The sequence below is a fragment of the Bos grunniens genome, chromosome 5, assembly GCF_055505025.1.
Source record: "Bos grunniens cultivar Pamir isolate PY7600 chromosome 5, Bosgru_T2T1.0, whole genome shotgun sequence".
Lineage (NCBI taxonomy): Eukaryota > Metazoa > Chordata > Mammalia > Artiodactyla > Bovidae > Bos > Bos grunniens.
Window position 1 is genome coordinate 45,989,266 of NC_141169.1, and position 20,780 is coordinate 46,010,045.

The window sequence follows — 20,780 nt, forward strand, 5'->3', positions numbered from 1 at the left end:
GATGAAAGTGAAAGTGGAGAGTGAAAAAGTTGGCTTAAAGCTCAACATTCAGAAAACGAAGATCATGGCATCCGGCCCACCACTTCATGGGAAATAGATGGGGAAACAGTGGAAACAGTGTCAGACTTTATTTTTCTGGGCTCCAAAATCACTACAGATGGTGACTGCAGCCATGAAATTAAAAGATGCTTACTCCTTGGAAGGAAAGTTATGACCAACCTAGATAGCATATTCAAAAGCAGAGACATTACTTTGCCAACAAAGGTTCGTCTAGTCAAGGCTATGGTTTTTCCTGTGGTCATGTATGGATGTGAGAGTTGGACTGTGAAAAAGGCTGAGCGCCGAAAAATTGATGCTTTTGAACTGTGGTATTGGAGAAGACTCTTGAGAGTCCCTTGGACTACAAGGAGATCCAACCAGTCCATTCCGAAGGAGATCAGCCCTGGGATTTCTTTGGAAGGAATGATGCTAAAGCTGAAATTCCAGTACTTTGGCCACCTCATGCAAAGAGTTGACTCATTGGAAAAGACTCTGATGCTGGGAGGGATTGGGGGCAAGAGAAGGGGACAACAGAGGATGAGATGGCTGGATGGCATCACTGACTCGATGGACGTGAGTCTGAGTGAACTCTGGGAGTTGGTGATGGACAGGGAGGCCTGGCGTGCTACGATTCATGGGGTCGCAAAAAGTCGGACACGACTGAGCAACTGATCTGATCTGATCTGATATTATGCTACTCAATTTAAGTCCTTATTCTTCAAGATGCATACAGGAGAATCTAGCTTTTACTTTTCCAAATTTAATATGGATCTGACAGTATATCCAGAGGTTGTCTCTGAACTTGGGAATGGCTATTATCTTGAGAAAATCACCCCATTCTCTGATTACTCATGGGAAAAAGCATCTACTTAAAAAACTATAACCTTAAAATAGAAACAATTTGGGAAAATTAGGATTAAGATCTGCTGCATATAATTGGAAATACCAAATCACAGTAGCTTAAACAAAATAGATATTTACCATATTTTCTCTTGTGTATAAAAAAGTCCCGAGGTAAGAATCTAGGAGCAGTGCATCTCTGTAAAGTTACTGTCCCAGTCTCCCTCTCTTTTTGCCACTCCATTCTTATCGAGCAATGTCTAGTCTTATGATTCAATGCAGATGTTCTTGCCATCACATTTGCATTCAAGTAGCAAAAAGGGTTTGAGGAGAAAGATGTTCAATTTGGGACATCTTGGATTGAGGTGCCTGAAAATATCCAAGGAAACGGTTAGAAATGCAGGTTCAAAGCTCAGAGGAATTGCCTGGTGAGAGGCACAGGACCAGGAGTTGACTGTATGTAAAGTGATGAGCACCAAAACCAGGGGCATGTGAGATGGCCCTGGTTGAGTAATACCACTAAGAGAGGGCCAAGGAGAGAAACCTGGAAATACTAATAAAAAATTTTTTTTCAGACAGAAAGATATAAAGTTCTTCTCTCAGCCAACTTAGCTTCTTTTTAGCAGCCTTCTCAATAAGTAAGCCATTCAACATTTCTGCTTATATTTCATTGACCAGAGCTTAGTCACATGGTCCCATGCAGGTTTAAGGCAGTATGGGAAATGTAATCTTATAATATGGTGTCTTGTTGGCTCCAATTAAACTGGAGTTTCATTTCTAAGGGAGAAAAGAGAGTGGATATTAGGTGGCAGCTATGATGACATTATATACCTGGGGACTTAGGTATACCCATATTCAGAGAAAGAGCATCAAACTAGCAGACAAATGCCCTGGGTCCTATCCCTGCATCCACTTTGTATCTGCAACACCTTCAACAAGTGACTGAACTTCCCTAAAGGTTTAATTCTTTTATTTTAAAATGTGGATGTGACCATTCTTTTCCTGGTGCTTCCTGTTTGTTGTGAAATTTAACTGAGGCAATGTTTGTGAAAGCATTTTTACAAGTAACTATAAAAGTATTGCATACATGCAAGGTATGTTGTACCTGCAGGATGCCTGAAGCTATAATCAGAGAAGAGTAAGTGTAGCAGAGCCCCCAGCAAACCAGCCATACCTGAAACCCTGAGCAAAGAAACAATCCCATCTCTATATTGACCTGTCAACTTCTGATAATGCATTTTCTAAGTCCAGGTAGAAATTAAATGGTTGTGTCATGGAACCATTAAATGATGCCAGCTACATGTCCTATAATTGTGACATGGGTAAAGAAAGTGATTTTCAATGATGGTATCATGTATGATAAACAAGGCCTTAAATGCAAGTGTTGGTTACTGTTAAGAGGGCAGGGTCAACTCTTACCAGCAGAAGTATTTTAAAAGGCCTATGGAAGCACTGGAGACAGGAAGGTGAAGAAATAGCATAGGCCCAGTTTCCACCAGTACTCTTGCCTGAAAAATCCCATGGGCGGAGGAGCCTGGTGGGCTGCAGTCCATGGGGTCGCTAAGAGTCGGACACGACTGAGTGACTTCACTTTCACTTTTCCCTTTCATGCATTGGAGAAGGAAATGGCAACCCACTACAGTGTTCTTGCCTGGAAAATCCCAGAGATGGGGGAGCCTGGTGGGCTGCCGTCTATGGGGTCGCACAGAGTTGGACATGACTGAAGTGTCTTAGCAGCAGTTTCCACCAACAACTATCAAAGTTCCCAGAGAATTTCACTGCTGTTCCTGCCATGATCAAGAAACCATCTGTAAAATCAGCAGTCTTGCTTTAGGGCCTAACTCCAGCATCACACAGCTGCCGCCTATATCAGATCCAGCGTGATCCACACCTTAATGGTGCCCCGTGCTCTTTCTGGCCTTGCTTAACTCCATTCCAAAACCAATTCACACACAGTTGGATCTGACTGGTGGAGCCTCAGTTAACCCAGAACCCTAGCTTCAAGTAGCTTCCTAGGTGGTGCAGTGGTGAGGAATCTGCCTGCAATGCAGGAGGGGCCGGTTCCATCCCTGGTGGAAAAGATTCCCTGGAGTGGGAAATGACAACCTACTCGTGTATTCTTGCCCGGAAAATTCTCTGGAGAGACCTGGCAAACTACAGTCCTTGGGGTCTCAAAGAGTTGGACGTGACTAAACACACACACACACACACACACACACACACACACATCTAGTTTCAAGCATCTAAGAAATAGAGCTTTTGCCTTTACAACATATGAAGAGAAGCGATGTTGGTATATATTGCTATATGGGCCAACTGTCAATCCAGTGTCTGTCAGAATGTGCACCTGTGACATGAAAATTGCTATGTGAGATCCCAAAGTACTGGCTGCAAGTCTTAGAAATGAAACAATCTCAATGCAACATAATAGAATTAGACCAGAGGAAATTCACTTTACTCAAATATGAATTGAATGAATAGGCAGAAAGCACAGGAAACATTCATGTATCAATACATATATCTGTAGCAAGTGACTTAAGTTAAAACATTTGCACCAGCATTAAATGCAAGTTAAGCATGTGGATGTTTCATTAAGGATATAATTTGCTCATAAGTATAAATTTCTCTTTACTCATTAATTAGGACTAGAACAACTTACTCATTTGAACGTATTTATACATATGGCAAAATCACAATAATTAAAGTTCAACAGGTGCATGGTGATGATCTAATGAAATTTTATGGACTAGGAGATGTCCCAATAAATATCTTTCTGCTTGAACAGCTTAGCTAATGCAACAAAGATGCACAAAAGTAAGAATGGGCTGCTGCTGCTGCTGCTAAGTCACTTCAGTTGTGTCCGACTCTGTGTGACCCCATAGACAGCAGCCCACCAGGCTCCCCCGTCCCTGGGATTCTCCAGGCAAGAACACTGGAGTGGGTTACCATTTCCTTCTCCAATGCATGAAAGTGAAAAGTGAAAGTGAAGTCGCTCAGTTGTGTCCGACCCTCAGCAACCCCATGGACCGCAGCCTACCAGGCTCCTCCGTCCACGGGATTTTCCAGGCAGAAGTACTGGAGTGGGGTGCCATTGCTTTCTCCGAAGAATGGGCTAGAATCACAGAAAAATGGCCACAGTTCTTAATAATTCCAAAAATATTGTGGGAGAAAAATGTATTCATTATAAAGAGAAAATACTTCTGTTGTAGCAGATCAGAGCAGCTTCTGAGAAGGACAGGTTCTCTGTTTGATAATGCAGAGCTTCCTCTGTAATAGAGCCATGACCTCCCACTGAATAGTATATAGGAGAAGCAGACAAAGAAGGCCAGTGGCTCGAAGGACTAGGTTGACGTTTCTACAGATTGCTTAGGCAGGGGTTTGTGTGAAGACAGGAGAGAAGGGAATACTAGAGGGCAATGGGGCAGTGAGGAGATCCTTCTTTCTAAAACCTGCTTTGTTTTTCCCTAAGAGAAGGTTCTCAACCTCTTTAGTCTCAAGTTCCTTTTAAATTCTTAAAAATTATAGAAGCCTCCATAGTTTTTGTTTTTGTAATATTTATTATGTCAATCTGCTGCTGCTGCTAAGTCACTTCAGTCGTGTCTGACTCTGTGCGACCCCATAGACAGCAGCCCACCAGGCTCCGTCCCTGGGATTCTCCAGGCAAGAACACTGGAGTGGGTTGCCATTTCCTTCTCCAATGCATGAAAGTGAAAAGTGAAAGTGAAGTCGCTCAGTCGTGTCCGACTCTGCGAGATCCCATGGACTGCAGCCCACCAGGCTCCTCCATCTGTGGGATTTTCCAGGCAAGAGTACTGGAGTGGGGTGCCAGATCTAGATCAGCATAATTAACAAATTATGGGGAAATAATGCTACATTTTAATACATTACAATTGCACAATTCTTTTCTAGGTTTGATTGGGTTTCAACTGGCTTCATCTACCTACCTCTCTTGTGGAAGCAGCATCACATAGTGGCTTATAAAGGGTCCTTGAGCTGGGATGAGGCCAGTAAGAAACTGTCTTCAAACAAAATTTCCTTTTCAACAAGGATGGCCGAGGTACTCCTATGTCGTAGTTTCCAACTGCTTGAGGTAGGCTGGGTAGTGTAGTGTTTGGATAAGGGAAATCTTATCATTAAGCTTAATCCTAGAGAGAAGAGAATCTAAAAGGTGGGGTCCTTTTCCCTTGCATGTCTGGGAAGGCTTGTTGATAGTGCTCTCCTGGAGATCAAGGCATTCGTGATTACCGTGAATGGGCTTCAGGTTGATTTTCATTCTGCTGCTGCTGCTAAGTCGCTTCAGTCGGGTCTGACTCTGTGCGACCCCATAGACGGCAGCCCACCAGGCTCCCCCGTCCCTGGGATTCTCCAGGCAAGAACACTGGAGTGGGTTGCCATTTCCTTCTCCAATGCATGAAAGTGAGAAGTGAAAGTGAAGTCATTCAGTCGTGTCTGACTCTTAGCGACCCAATGGACTGCAGCCTACCAGGCTCCTCCGTCCATGGGATTTTCCAGGCAAGAGTACTGGAGTGGGGTGCCATTGCCTTCTCTGTGATTTTCATTCTATCTGTTCTCAATTATGGCTGAATCGTAGAAATGAGAGGCAGAATTAGGAATTCTACCAGGGATGGAATGTGACAGCCACGTTTGGGAAAGCTTCTTGGAGACTCAGAAATAAAGTGCATGTATGTTCTAAATGGGGACTTCCCAGGTGATGTTAGTGGTAAAGAACCCACCTGCCAATGCAGGTAGACGCAGGACATGTGAGTTCAGTCCCTGGGTTGGGAAGATTCCCTAGAGGAGGGCATGGCAGCTCACTCCAGTGTTCTTGCCTGGAGAATCCCATAGACAGGAGCCTGGCGGGCTACAGTCCATAGGGTCGCAAAGAGTCAAATACAACTGAATCTACTTAGCACGCACGTATACACGGATATCCTGAAACAGCGTCATTAGGAAAATCTTATAGTCTTAAGTTTTCTCTTGTGAATTCTTAGAAACACACAGAAATTATTTCTAGAGTGTAAAGAGTCTTCAGCGTTTCATAGCCTGATGTTTAGAATTTATTTTATCTGGTTTGGTTTAGCCACAGCAGATTCCTACTCAAAATTAAAAAGCCTCTCTTGTGAAGCAGAGAATTTTGTGTCAATAAGCAATGTTTCTGACTTATCACTGAGAGGGTCCTGGTTGGGTTGACTATGGAAATCTTCTGATATTTCAGAAAGCTTATCATGATCTTTTCTTTGGCCTATTTTTTCTTCCCTCCTCACCCTTAAAAAAAAGTCTTCTTCAGGACAGTCCCTCCTTCTTTATACTTTTGGTCACAGGATGATGAAAATATGTTTTTCCCACACCTTTGTTTACTTGAATACACTATCTTACACAAAGCTACATCTTTCCCACAGTAAATACTTAATTTTAATTCAGGATTTTTGAAAATAAGGTTCCTCTCATTTTCAAAAATAATTAAATTTACTTTTTAACCTTACAATATGTAAGGTTACATATGTAACAATATATGTTCACTTTTGTTGCTCTAGATGTGGTTACATGTACAATTTTTTTTTTTTGGCTGTGCTGGGTTCTGTTGTGACATGTGGGATCTTTGTTGCCATGTGTTGGATCTTTAGCTGTGGGCATGTGGGATCATAGTTTTCTGACCAGGGATCGAACCCAGGCCCCCTGCACTGGGAGTGTGGAGTCTTAGCCACTGGATCTGTATATTTTTTTACTCTTTTTTTGGGACTCTTGAACGACTGTTCCGTCTATCAAATGTGTTTTTGATGGTCTTTTTGGTTTTTGTATAATCACGTAATGTGGAATAATGCCTCACCTGACAGTAACTCTGTTAAATCATGTCTTAATATTATTTTTGTAATTTTACTGAAAATTTTCTTTAATCCCTAAATATAGATTTTGATTCCCCAACACATTTTGTTTTCTGTTTTTTTTTTTAATTAATTTATTTTTTAGTGAAGAATAATTGGTTTACAGAATTTTGCCGTTTTCTGTCAAACCTCAACGTGAATCAGCCATGCTGCTGCTAAGTTGCTTCAGTTGTGTCCGACTCTGTGCGACCCCATAGATGGCAGCCCACCAGACTCCCCCGTCCCTGGGATTCTCCAGGCAAGAACACTGGAGTGGGTTGCCATTTCCTTCTCCAATGCATGAAAGTGAAAAGTGAAAGTGAAATCGCTCAGTCATGTCCGACTCTAGGGACCCCATGGACTGCAGCCTACCAGGCTCCTCCGTCCGTGGGATTTTCTAGGCAAAAGTACTGGAGTGGGGTGCCATAGGTATACAAATATCCCCTCCCTTTTGAAACTCCCTCCCATCTCCCTCCCCATCCCATCCCTCTAGGTTGATACAGAGCCCCTTTGAGTTTCCTGAGCCATACAGCAAGTTCCCAGTTCAGTTCAGTTCAGTCGCTCAGTTGTGTCTGACTCTGCGACCCCATGAATCGCAGCACGCCAGGCCTCCCTGTCCATCACCAACTCCTGGAGTTCACTCAAACTCATGTCCATTGAGTCGGTGATGCCATCCAGCCATCTCACCCTCTGTTGTCCCCTTCTCCTCCTGTCCCCAATCCATCTCAGCATCAAAGTCTTTTCCAATCAGTCAACTCTTCGCATGAAGTGGCCAAAGTATTGGAGTTTCAGCTTTAGCAGCAGTCGTTCCAATGAACACCCAGGACTGATCTCATTTAGAATGGACTGGTTGGATCTCCTTGCAGTCCAAGGGACCCTCAAGAGTCTTCTCCAATACCACAGTTCAAAAGCATCAATTCTTTGGTGCTCAGCTTTCTTTATAGTCCAACTCTCACATCCATATATGACCACTGGAAAAACCATAGCCTTGACTAGACGGACACTTGTTGGCAAAGTAATGTCTCTGCTTTTGAATATGCTATCTAGGTTGGTCATAACCTTCCTTCCAAGGAGTAAGCGTCTTTTAATTTCATGGCTGCAATCACCATCTGCAGTGATTTTAGAGCCCCCCAAAAATAAAGTCTGACACTGTTTCCACTGTCTCTACATCTATTTCCCATGAAGTGACGGGATCAGATGCCATGATCTTAGTTCCCATAGACTATCTATTTTACATATGGTAATGTAAATTTCCATGTTACTCTTTCCATACATCTCATGTTTCCTATGTTTTTGTATCTCAATTTGTATAGTATCTATATATGATATGGTTTATACAACTACTTGAAACAAAGTGCTCATAGAACATCAAATAATGTTACGAGAAGAAAATGCATAGAACTAAAGTCCGCCTGCATTTCATTGTGTTATTGACTTAATGGTAATCTCATTATCTGTGCTACTTTCCAAAGTGACCGCAAACATCACTTCATATTGCTAAGAAGAGAAACTGTCCTATAGAAATGAGTACAAATAATTTCCAGAAAAGACATAGTCATTGTAAAGCATGGTTTAATTAGAAGCTAAAGCAAATAAAATCTGCAAATGAATCAATAAAAAAGAAAAGGATTTGCAAAATAAATCCTGTGATACACTCAGGGAAGAGCTGTATGACATTTCCTTTTCCTGTAATAATGGTACTCTATTAGGTTGACCAGCTGGCCAGTCAGTCCCTAAAGCCTTCATATCCTGTTTTCCAATTATAGGAGTACAAATTAATGCATCTCCAGTGTTGAGCAATGATATTTTGGATCATTTAACTAACTCCTTTGTACAGGTTACCTTTGTTTATCAGCACCATAAAAATGAGACTGACATCTGCATTTATAGTCACTGCGAAGAGTAGCCCAATAAGCTGGTTGAGTCATAAACTCATTCTTTTCTGTTGCCCAGCATTTCTAGTGGAGCTGAAAGGTTGAAGAAAAATGAACCATACATTTTATAAACAGACAGATGAACATGGTGATAGACCGACTTTGACAATATCAAAGCTAGGATGAAAAATCATTTGTTCACCATATTTTAAAATTAAGGAAACCATTGCTTAATAGTGAGGCTCAAATTTATATAATTAGGCAGAATCATGATATGTTTCAACTGGCAAATATACTGAAAATTATCTGGAGCCATAAATATTTGTACAATATTTTTCCTCTTAGAAAAATGCCTCATAGGCAGTTTATGTATTTCTATAATATTTTAATAATTTAAGAAAGATAAAGTTAGGTTATTACATTTTTGTGTTGCCATTATTGTAACATTTGTTAAATGAATAATATGAATACACTTGTGCTCTGCCATTGACATGACTGGCATGGTAAAGGCTTCTTTTGTTTTAAGTGTTTAAATCACTGGACTGGCCAGTGTGGGAGAAATAACTGCATGCTGCATAATAAATTCTTCTTGATAGGATGATGTTTTCAAAGGAACTCAGATTTAAGCTCCCCTTTTCTGAGATTTGAATGGTCAAATTAGAAATCCAGAATACAAATATGCCCTTTTCTTCCTTGTTCTAGAAGAAAGCACATTGTCAAATGTTTTTTTTTTTTTTTTTTCCCTCATAGGGAATAAGGTCTTATTATGGCTGGGGACAGTCATATTCACAAATAGTATTAAATTTGGATTTTTGGTATACCACTGCCAAACGATGTCACATGTAGAGTCTCATTGCCAGATGCATTCTACAATGTTAAATGTGTATCTTATCACTGGATTACATTCCCATGAATTATTGTTTTAGAATAAATCTTGCAATTATCTTGTGACTATCACATTGTTCTGTGGGTGGGTGAGGTGTAAAGAGTGTTAAAAGTATGACATTGCCAAATGTTAACATTTATGTAATTTTTGTAGCCTTGTTCAGGTATTTTTTCTATTTTAATAAGACAAGGAACTCTAAAAGAAAAAAGAAAGTGGCTCTTTTTTTTTTTTAAACCTCTGAGAAATTTCAAGAATAAATACAAAGAAAAGATTGATGACCAAATGATATCCCTAGAAATAGTTATATGTTTTTAGTCCTCATATAACTAAAATATAATTCTATGTTTTTAGAGGAGTGAAGTGATATTTGAGGAAAGGCAATTAGGGAGAAGTTGGAACCAACATATATATATATATATATATATACACATACATACACATATGAAAATAAAAAAAAGAGAAAGTACTAAAACTATCAAAGTATAACCACTAGCTAGCTATGATTTCAAGAAGCATTCTTCACCTTTTGATCATCCCAGCACGGCTGAGGACACACCTGCACAGTTTACTCTCCCCTGTTTAACCTGGGAGTGCCCTCTTTCAGCAAAACACAAATGCAATTCATGTGTAGACCCTAAATAGTGATAGTATTCTCAAGTTTAATACCAGGAACGCTATTTTACTTCTTATAAACTGCTTCATCAAGCATCCAAGTTGTAAATTGTAAGTGGTGATATTCTTCTCACAAGTACTTTCTCTCATTGTGCCTGCAGTGTTTCTTATTTTTTTTTGCTGCCGCTTCCTAGTTTCTTTTACATCTACCCTGTCCATGACATTTTGTTTCTTACAGCATATAGCCCATATAGCCCAGCTTGTGGTCCCAGACTCATATTTCCCCCTGATGGCAACAACTGTGGTATCACCCCAGATGTTCAGAACTGATATATACTAAGTTCTCAAAGTGTGGTCCCTAGACAAAGAGCATCAGCATCACCCAAGGACTTGTGAGAAATGCAAAATTGGGGGCTCTACCCTAAAGAATGGAAAACTGTAGACATGGGGCTTAGAAATCCGTCTTTGAATAAATTATTCAAAGTGATTCAAGGTGATACCAATGCATGATAAAAAGTGAATATTCATGTTTTAATAGGAGGCAATATCTTTGCCCAAAGAAACAAATTTTTTCATAGAAGAATTTCACAGTTCAGGTTATTAAGGCCAAAGGGAAGTTATTCTACTGTCTTCAGATTATAGCACTAACTCCACCTGTCCATAAAATGAATGTTGCTTTGGGTGTAAATGCTAAAATAAATCATTTAAAGCTGCAGTCATTCAGGTGGTAGGCAGATAAGAGTGGATATAGCTGCTTAGAAGTAGGCTGGGAATGGAGAAGGAAATGGCAGTATTCTTGCCTGGTGAATCCCATGGACAGAGGGGCCTGGCAGGCTACAGTCTATTGGGTCATAAGAGTCAGACACAACTTAGTGACTAAACCACCACCAGGCTGGGAAAGACTTGGTCTCTGATAATTGAAGTAGGGAAAAGATTGAAAGGAAATTTGCTACTGTTTTTGCAAACAGGGGCAAGCTTTGTTCTTTTTCTGCTCTTTTTGCTTTTGACCTTGAATGATTACAAGAATGGCTACAAAGCCTCTTAAAATTAAAGCTTATTTTTACTACAAAGAATTTTTATGCAGTAACTTTAATGTTGAACTTAAATTGAACTAGATTCCAGACTGCATACTGTTATTAACTTTCTTGGTAGTTTTATGTAAATGAATTAAATTTTCCCTCAATTTCTCTTTCAACTGTAGATCTTTTCAATCTATGGACATAGCATGGGAATAGAGACTGTTAATAAAAACTATGAAAAAGTGTTTTTTATTACATGGTACTCTTTCTAAGACATGATCATGAATATCAGTGTGTAGATTATATTCACATAAAGCATATTTTCTCTTCTTTTCTTTTACACAGATATCACTTGTTAACTGAAATTGGACAACCTAGGTAACCCTGGGGTTACCTATTACTAGTCAAATGATAACTGTGGTTGAGAGTTTAGGCACTATTTCTGGCTCTGGTTGTGTATTGCAATAATATGTAGATGAAAAAATATATAAATGCACAGCCTTCTTAATAAGAACAAAATGTAAAGACAACTTCAATGGTTAATTGTTTGATGGGAACCAATCCCTTCTCCTTGTTTTTCTCTGGGAACATGTAGCTGGCACACAGTAGTAGGCTTATGAATTGAATAATTGAATACTTTATTAAAATAATAGCAAATTAAACAAAAAGCATTTAGTTTAAAACATGAGTGAGCTCTGGAAGCATATGTTACAGGGACAGAAAAAAAGTGATTACCTAAGCGATCAAGGATATGAGGATCCATGAGATTTTCACATGATCTCCATAAAATCCATGAGGTTTCCATAGTTCCCGCAGAGTCCAATTTGATAAGTTATGTGATTGCATTTTTTTACCTGCTTCTGAAAGGGTGTTCAGAGAAAGAACAGTTTGAGAAGTAGGGGAGAATGAGAAGAACACCAAGTTTCCCAGAAGCTGGCAAGGTAGTGACCATGGCTGAACTGTTTTTAATATCTTGCAGGGAAATCTAAGCCAGCAGCTTCACATGAGGACCTAAAACTACTAGCATGTGGGTGACAGAGCAGTCAAACCAGTCCAATTTACGTCTGATTTATCTTGTAGTACAATAATTTTTTAATCTAGCATTTTTCTTCTAATTCTTCCAAAGAAAGAAAGAAAGAAAGTGAAGTTGCTCTGTTGTGTCTGACTCTTTGCGACCCCATGGACTGCAGCCTACCAGGCTCCTCCGTCCATGGGATACTCCAGGCAAGAATACTGGAGTGGGTTGCCATTTCCTTCTCCAGGGGATCTTCCCGACCCAGGGATTGAACCCAGGTCTCCCACACTGCAGGCAGATGCTTTAACCTCTGAGCCACCAGGGAAGCCTAGTGAAAAATTGCTGGTGGATGGATGGTTGTGCTAGGAAACGATTTAATCATCTCTTGGGCTTCACATCCTCAGTTCTAACTACCTTACGGTGCTACTGATGTGATAACACAAACAGTAGGTGATACAAGGAAGAGAGACTTTCCAGTTCAAGACAGTGGGGTCTGCACCCCAGACCAACCACTTGATTAAACTTGTGGCATTGGATGTGTTACTTAACCTTTCTGAACCTCAGCGTCTTCATTTGTAAATCATGCTTAGTAATGCTAGCTTATTGTAAACATTAACAATGCTATGTGTGACTGGTCAGAATGGCTATCATCAAAAAGACCATAAATAATAAGCACTGGAGAGAGTGTGGAGAAAAGGGAACCTTCCTACACTGTTAGGAATGTAAGTTGGTTCAGCCACCACGGAAAATAGTATGGAGGTTCCTCAAAAAACTAAAAATAGAGTTACCAAATGATCCAGCAATCCCACTCCTGGGCATAGACAAAGTCAGAACTATAATTCAATAAGATACATGCACCCCTATATTCATAGCAACACTGTTTACAATAACCAAGACATGGTATTACTCAGCTGTAAAAAAGAATGAAATAATAACCATTTATGAAAACATGGATGGGCCTAGAGATGATCATACTAAGTGAGGTAAATCAGATAAAGACAAATATCATGTTTTTTTAAATCATATCATTACTTAAATGTGAAATCTAAAAATGATACAATGAACTTATTCACAAAACAGAAACAGACTCACAGACAGAAAACAATCTTATGGTTACCAAAGGAAAAGGTGCGGAGGTATAAATTAAGACTTTGGGATTAACAGATACACACTACCATAGAGAAATAGATAAAAGAGGATTTACTGTATAGCACAGGGAACTATATTCAATATCTTGTAATAATTTATAATGGAAAAGAATCTGAAAAAGAATGTATATATACATACCTGAATCACTTTGCTATACACCTGAAACTAGCAACACTGTAAATTGACTGTCCTTCAACAAAAAAAATTTTTTTAAACGCTGTGTGTGAGGTGTCTGCTGCCTCACAAGCTCTCAACACAATAAAAGCTACAACAGATTTTATTTTTAACACTACCTGTTATATCACATAAAGAGAAAACGCTCACGAATTCTGACCTGGGCATCTGGCATTTGCAGTTTTCAGTAGGATTTCTCTGTTGTGCATGGATCATACTCCTGAGTCGACTTCTTAACTCCTGTGACAAGGCATCATAATGAAAAAAATTCTAATTTTATGTGGAATGTATTTGTTAATCTGTGGTCAGATCTTTTGCAAGATTCCTTTGAAAGTCCTCAAAGAAAGAATTCATTTGGTATTTACATTTGAGCACTTACACTTTATGCCTTTTAAGAGTAAGCAACATCTGGAATCAAGGTCTAGTTATATAGTTGTTTTTTTTTTAAACCAACAGATGACTCCTGCTGGCACTTGTCTGATGTGACTTGATTTAAGCCTACAGGGTGATATCCCAGGGACCAGCCTCTGCCCCTTCACTTCCTCCTCTGGTGCAGCAGGGCCAGCTGACCTCTGCTGGGTGCCCTGGGGATGGCCCCTGCTTGGCCCTCTTTCTCTCCTGGCTGTCCTGGCCCACTCCAGCTGCTTCCCATTCATTTCCTGGCTTCACAGCTTGCAGAGGGCTTGGGAATACTTCCCAAGTGAGGCAGCTATCAGTGTTCTTCACAGTGGGCAGTTTTCCTGCCATACGGAGCCTTCCTTCTGCAGCACTGCCCACCTGCATTGCTGCTGGATGTGTCCCAGGCAGTCAGAGCTCAGAGCCCGTGATGGAGCTGAGAGGAATTCCTGCCATGGGCTGTTGGGAGACCACCCCCCTGCACACTTGGTGTAGGACACTGGAAATCCCCCCTGCCCTGCCTCCCACCTCCGACCCGAGAGGAAGCATCATCTCAGCAGATTTCTACACCGTTCCTCTTCTGCCCTGTTCCTATTTCCCCAAATGAGAGCCCCGAGGAAGGCCAGCAGGGCTGGGAATCAGCTAACCAGGGTTAAAGCATGAGAAACACCAGAGATTCAGACAGGAAATAAGAAACAAGAGTGTTTTCAGATAGTTGACAGAACTCAGGATCGGCTGAACATTCACCCCTGTGGATAAGAGGAGCTAGCCTCTGCCTAGTGATCTTGGTGCCTCTGCGGGTGGACTCTAAAGGCTTCACGCCATGCCTGAAGCTCTAGCTCCAAGCCCAGCTTCCTCTTTCCAGTAAAAGCAGGGTGTGGTGCAGCATTTTCCAGAGTGTTCTGTGGAGGAAGAATCCCCTGAGATACTCCTTGAGGAAAGGTTTCCATGGTTGAACAACATTGTGCAATGCCACACACTGCCTCTGGCTCAGGGAAGATTTGCAGGGCGCCTGCATAGGCTGGAGGCTCTTAGAAGTTCTGCTTTACCCAGAGGTTCTGAAAGTTACTGGACCACAGAAAGCTTCTGTCAGCTAACACCTAATAACCACCCGCAAAATTAGTGTTCCATGAACATGCTGTTCTCTCACCCCACCAAGCACACACCCACCTCAGGGCCTTTGTCCTCACTGTTCCCTCTGCCTGGAATGCTGTTTCTGTGGATATTCACATCACTAACTCCCTCCCCAGACTGAGGTCTCTGCTCAAGAGAGGTCTTCCAGGATGATACTATTCAAAAAAGCCTCCTCTTTCACCCCTATCCAGTCATTTTCATTAATCCCTTTCCCTGCTTCATTCTTTTTTTCATAAATAACACTTATGTCTCAGCACACCAAGTCACTTATTTGTTTATATGTAAGAATTAATTTAATTTGGATAAATCTAATGTAGTTTAAATTAAGCTCCATGAGGGCAGAGGCATTGCTTTGCCTGAGGTAGCTTCAGCTCTGGAATGGTGCTCAGTGCAAAGGTGACGTCACAACAAATACTTGTCGAATGAATCCATGAAGAGTGGAAAAGGGCAAGTTATCTCAAGCAGAAGGCCTGTCATTAAACCCTGGCTATACTTCTTTCTTTCTTGATGTGACCTTCAGGAAATCCCTTCATTGCTTGGACGCTTGATTTCTTTATATAAAATGAGAAAAAAGTAACACTCATCCCATGTATCTTTCATCAGAAGGATCAACTAAGGGTTTGGCTATCATGGTACTCTGTACAATGTTGGGACTGTCTTTGTTCAGTACAAAAGTACTGCTAGCTGGAATGGTTTATATGGTGGCGGTGGTGGTGGTGGTGGTTTAGTCACTAAGTCATGTCCGATTCTTGCGACCCCATGGACTGTAGCCTGCCAGGCTCCTCTGTCCATGGGATTTTCCAGGAAAGAACACTGGAGTGGATTGCCATTTCCTTCTCCAGGGGATCTTCCCGACTCAGGAATTGAATCTGGGTCTCCTGCATTGCAGGCAGATTCTTTACCGACTGAGTTATGAGGGAAGTCCAAAAAAAGACATATTTGACCGCATTGGGTCTTAGTTGTGGCACAAGGGATCTAGTTCCCTGACCAGGGATGGAACCTGGACCCCCTGCATTGGGAGCTCGAGTCTTAGCTGCTGGACCACCAGGGAAGGCCCCACACTTTTGGAGGCTGAGAAGTCTAAGATCAGAGTGCCGGCGGATCTGGTGTCTGGTGAGAACCTGCTTCCTTGTTCATAGATGGCTTTTTTCCCCTGTGTCCTCACAGGGCAGACAGTGGGAAGGAACTTTCCTGGAGTTTCTTTTAGTACACTAATTCCATTCATAAGGGCCCCACCCTCATGACCTAATCACTTTCCCAAGACCCCACTTTCGAATACAATTTCATTTGGGATTGGGTTTCAACATATGAATTTTAAGGGGGACACAAACATTCAGACTATCCTGGCTAAACAGATATGGATTGTTATTATCAAAGATAAAATACAGAAAATAAAAAGCAGGCAACCCCCATGGTGGTGATCAGATTTTCTGGGAGCATGAGGATAAGTCATTTTGACAGAATGGAAGGAGAGAGAGCAGGAAAAACCCAGAAAAGGTAATGTGACCTAAAGAGGAAAGACTCCTTGATATCATTATATATCATAGGAAGCTGTGGGTATTTATGGGGTGGGGGTGGGCAGAAAGATGCACAAATAGAGGCTGGTGAATGCCGCTCTGCTTCCGATACTTTGCTTTTCAAACAAAGTTTATTTAATTCAGATGAAAGCCCTGGTAGGGTAAGTGTGTTTTATTTATAAGGTAACTGAAGTCAAAGGGATTTCACTACTGTACTCAGGGTTATATAGGATGTGTGAGTCCAGATCTAAATGCTGATCTGAGGCTGTGTGGCTGTGCAGTCTCGGCTCCCACAGAGTCTAAAAGGGTCTGCTCCTTGCCCTGTTTGGAGGTGTCCCTTTAAGAGCCAGGGCAAGGGCCACCAGAGAACATCTGTTAGTCTCTTCCTCAGCTCTTAGAAAAAAAATTTTGAACTACAAATCTACAAATGCTGCTGAGACCTAGACCACCCAGTGGAGTTGCTCACTGCTGAAGGGAGCAGGGGCGTGAAAGAGGAAGGTAGGAAGTTGTTAAGATGTAGCACTGGTCTGGACTTTGTTTTTAGCGGAAGTGTGCATATGTTCAGAAAGCGGAAATCAGTGAGGCTGGGGTGTGTGGAGGTTGAGGCTTGCTTTGTTTACTTGTATTATTTTCTGTCGTTAGGGCTAATTTCTTCTCGTATCTTATTTCTCTTTATTTTTTAATCACGTGGGGTTATTAATGTTTGCATTAACTAGTTATCTGTGTGTCTCCATCTGAGTCAACCTAAAAATCATAAATGACTACAGTAACAATCTGGGAATGGAAGTGACTGAAAGAGATCTAATATTCTTCTCTGTGTTACCAGTTTACCTAATCAGGATTTAAATCTTTGAAAAACCTTAATGCATTTGGGTATTGAAGTTTTCGTACAAGTGAAGTTTTCCTATAAGTCCAGCTGTTAGACTTGATGGGTGAAACTTGCCCCCACTGATGATGCTGGGAACTTTGCCCATAAAATTGGGGACCATGGTTGGAAATAAACTCTCAGCATTTTTAGAACATGGAATAAAATGAGTATGATTAATGTAGTCATTACTCCATGGAGCTCATTTTCCTTATGAAAGTTGTCAGAGTGAGTCTGGAGGGACGATTTGATTACATGAGTAAAGGGGCAAATCTAAGCAATGATCGGAATAATTCAGCCCCCAAACTTCTTACTTGAAATAAACAGGGAGCTGATGTTTAGAGGTGAGACCGGGCAAAGGGAAATGTTTTTCTCTCATCTTTTGATTTTTTGGTTTCTTTTTTTTTCTGAATAACACTTTTAGTTTTCTCAGTTCAAGTGAATGGACATTCTGTGTGTATTGGGTTGGGGGGGTTAGGGGAAGTTGGGGAGAGAAAGAAGAAGCATTCCAAGCTTTGCAAAGCTTTTCTACTTTATGTAATGGACTCCCCCTTTCCTGGAAGGCCCCAGGCCTATTCTGTCTCCCTGTCATGATCCTGATCAGGAGCAGAAGGACTCGGGTGGGATCCCTGGCAGCAGACTCAGAGTTTGGACCTCGACTTCAGCACTTTCTTCTGGCCTTGATGCAGTTATCTATTTTTGGCAGCGCGAGGTGTGCGGAGGTTACCCTCTAGTTTCGGTATGCAGGCTTCTCATTGCACTGACTTCTCTGGTTGTGGAGAACGGGCTGTAAGGCACTCGGGTTTCAGCAGCTGGGGCGCGTGCGCTCAGTAGTTGCCGCTGGCCTTGGTGCAGTTTTTAACCCGTCTCAGTTTTCTCATCAGCAAACGGGGATAATGACATTCCTTGTATTTCCAGGTTGTGATGAAACAAATTTCTAGGCGCAAGATGAAGCTGCTTCTACCTGGGTGTCACCTCAGCAAACAGAAATGGAGATAACATCCTTGTAAATGTTCCTCTGGACCAGAAATGCAGGATGTCCAGTCAATCAGTCCCCAGACGCCAACCCAAGTCTGGGCCTTTCTGTCCAAACAAGGCAGACTATGAGGCTCCAGCCAATCAGATATTTTCTATTTGTCTTTCCTTGTTCTTTTTTCTTTATCCTATCAGAGCTTCCTGCCTTCTGCCCCTTTTTGCACTTCTTGGGATAGAAACTGTCCACTTTATGAAGTGTTAAATAAGGTTTGTTTGTATCACCTAAATTGTCTTCCTTAATCATCTTTTCTCACGATATCCATACACTGTTACATCCACAATGTGAATGGAATCCACATTTAACAAGATATGAGTTGCAATCAGCCCTCCAGCTTCCTGAAAATACGCCTGTTATAATCTGCATGTTCTCTTTGCAGGTATTGTCCAGTGTTAGAAAGAGTATTTGAATGCTCTTAAATTCATGGTATATTTCTCAAAAGCATATCCTTCACATCTAAACATCACCTTATTTTTTTGAACCCACACTTAGATAGATTGGATCCTACTGTTCTGTGGTCTTCCCTGGGAGCCTGATTTTTATGGAGCTGGTAGGGGTCCTGGGCATATGAAGAGATTCGCAGTTGTGGAAACCAGACAGTTGATGTTCTAAACAGCTTGGCCGAGAAAACAGTCATTTCTGTTTCTTCTGGGTTACATTCTTGTCACCTGCTTTTCCACGAGATGGTCAGAGACAGAGGAAAATTGATTAGGAGGCTCATCGCTATTATTATTAATATCTTTGAAAAGCTTTGTAAATTGGATATTTGCAAAGGAGAACTGCTTAAGAAACAGGACAATCATTCACTGTCTGTCTGAGACAAATATTTCTGTGGTACTGACTGCAAAAATCATTTAGGTTGTACAGATCAAGCTCCATGAACAGCATTTCATTACAGAAAGATGGCAAGAATTGTCTTATTAAGAAGCAATGTGATGATAAAACAAGATTAAAGTGAGTCAAAAAAGAAATTACCAAGCAGGGATCAAGAAAGAATAGAGGGAGGCTTGAACATGGATATATAGGTCCAGATAAATTAATTCTATGGGCATTTGTTTGTAATAATTATGCATAAATATTTGAATAATAACCACACCCCCAAATTAACTGAAAATTATATTCCATTCAATTGCATGAAGCAGTTTACATGTCTGTTAACAATTGAGCCAAGGAACATGTAATGATGTGAAAAGGAAGAGCCCCATGAAATGTTTCCATAAAAACTGAGTTTTCCTTTCACTTACATTTACTTGTCAATTTCAAAGGAATCAAATTTCATTAACCATATAAATAAAGTATCCTGAAGGCACTAGCTACTGCTGTTTCTGAAAGCTACCCTATATTTAGAAACTTTCTGTGGCTTTCAGATAAATGTATTTCCTTTAGAAAAGCAATTCTCACAACCTAACCTAAGTGGACAGAGCAGGAGCTGTTTCTAATGAAACTAAGGAATTCGTGATGTCATCTGGTGTGTGGCAATCCCTCCATTAAGAGGGGAGGATCAGAAAACGCAAAACCCTATGATTACACCAAGCAACTTGAAATGCATCAAAAGCTCATTATGCGTGATCAGTTTGCACCAAAATACAACTCTATAGAAAGTGAAAAGGTCTGCTCTTTTTATGTAACTTAGCTTTGGAAGCCAGCGGTGACAAACTTCACAGATCAGCAGCCTCCCCTTTGAGCAAATGTAGAAACCACTTGTTAGTTCCTCCCCTCTAAGCAGCCCTCCCGGTGGCTCCACTTTGTTTTTAAACTTCTTTATTTTTGGTAAAAGTCAGGCTTACCAAGCTCTAAAGTACACGGAACCTCCTGCTGTCCATCCCAAGCGGCCCCAAGATGAAAAGTGGTGCATCACGTGTAACAAAGCAGAGGAAGGTTATTTTATTAATAGTTGGCACCAGAATTCCCCCTAGAAAGGGAAATGGATTTACTTTGAAAAATACCCAGATAAGAGCTGGGAGAGTAGGAGAGAGCCCCGGAGGGGCTAGGGTGTGGGCGGAATGTTTCTGAGACAAAGGGAGCAATTTGGCATAAGTTCCCAGCGCAGCGTCAGAAGAGACAGGGGAGGGGCCGCAGCCACCAAGAGGGCCGAAGAGTCGCTCTCCTCTGCTCACGTGACTCTTCCTTGCCTCCCTCCCGGACACAGCTTCGCTGAAATGACTAAGCTGATTAAATATTTGATGCAAGTCTTTTTAAAAAATAGAATCACGTATAAAGTAAGGATTGGGTTGTGTCTAGATCAACTGAGTAGAACACGAGATAACTTGTGTGGACCCGAGTGGAGGCAAAGAACAACCTCTCAGAATAAGTGTTAGGAATTTTTTAGATGCTCACAGATTTAGATGGTTTTTTGAAATCTCTGA

The 20,780-nt window shown here is 41.2% G+C and overlaps 1 long non-coding RNA gene across 1 annotated transcript; it reads right to left on the minus strand.

The window, feature by feature from the left end:
• Window positions 1-17,187: 17,187 nt before the first annotated feature.
• LOC147371869 (uncharacterized) lies at window positions 17,188-20,425 on the minus strand. The gene is made up of 2 exons (XR_015163808.1): window positions 20,202-20,425; window positions 17,188-19,082 (listed from the first exon to the last, which is right to left on the minus strand). It is a non-coding gene; the product is annotated as an uncharacterized LOC147371869 (long non-coding RNA).
• Between the last annotated feature and the right edge of the window lie 355 nt (window positions 20,426-20,780).